Below are 485 nucleotides of genomic sequence, written 5' to 3' on the forward strand. Positions count from 1 at the left end.
GCTTTGGCTGGGCTGTCTCTCTGTGGGGTCCGCTCCTGAGCAGGCTCGCGGCTCAGCCCACAAACATGGGTCAGGGGATGGGAGCTGCGTGTGCCGCTCTGCAGCTGGTTGGCAGGGACCCCCCGGGAGCTACGTGGGTGCTGGAGCCCCGAGCACGTTCCCTGTTCCCGTGGTCTATGTGGCCAGGATGGTCTTTAATAAGTTTTTACAGCAAAATCCCTGGTGATGTTTAGCCAGTTTTTACAAGGTTTAAAGCCAAATCGGCCTCTGCCGGGTAGGTTAGCTCAGCTAAACTCAGGGGGGAGGTCCCAAAGAGGGAGGGATGGACGGGCTCTGCATCCCACCCTGCCTGCCCGGGTAGCCTCCGCCGGGCGTGGGGAAGCGTGGCTGGAAGAAGCTGCTGGTTTCATGCAGGAGCCAGAAAGCTTTTCTGCAACAAGCTGAAGAGTGCCTGGTCCGAGCTGACCCGGAGGAAGGCGCATGGG

At 60.4% G+C, this 485-nt stretch overlaps 1 protein-coding gene across 1 annotated transcript in view; it reads right to left on the bottom strand.

The window, feature by feature from the left end:
- NCOR2 (nuclear receptor corepressor 2) overlaps positions 1-485 on the bottom strand; it is a gene marked incomplete at its 3' end in the record, with an annotated part of 186,193 nt that overhangs the window by 517 nt on the left and 185,191 nt on the right. The gene's annotated exons all lie outside the window — the stretch shown is intronic.

This window comes from Pygoscelis adeliae, unplaced genomic scaffold, assembly GCF_000699105.1.
Source record: "Pygoscelis adeliae isolate BGI_AS28 unplaced genomic scaffold, ASM69910v1 Scaffold353, whole genome shotgun sequence".
Lineage (NCBI taxonomy): Eukaryota > Metazoa > Chordata > Aves > Sphenisciformes > Spheniscidae > Pygoscelis > Pygoscelis adeliae.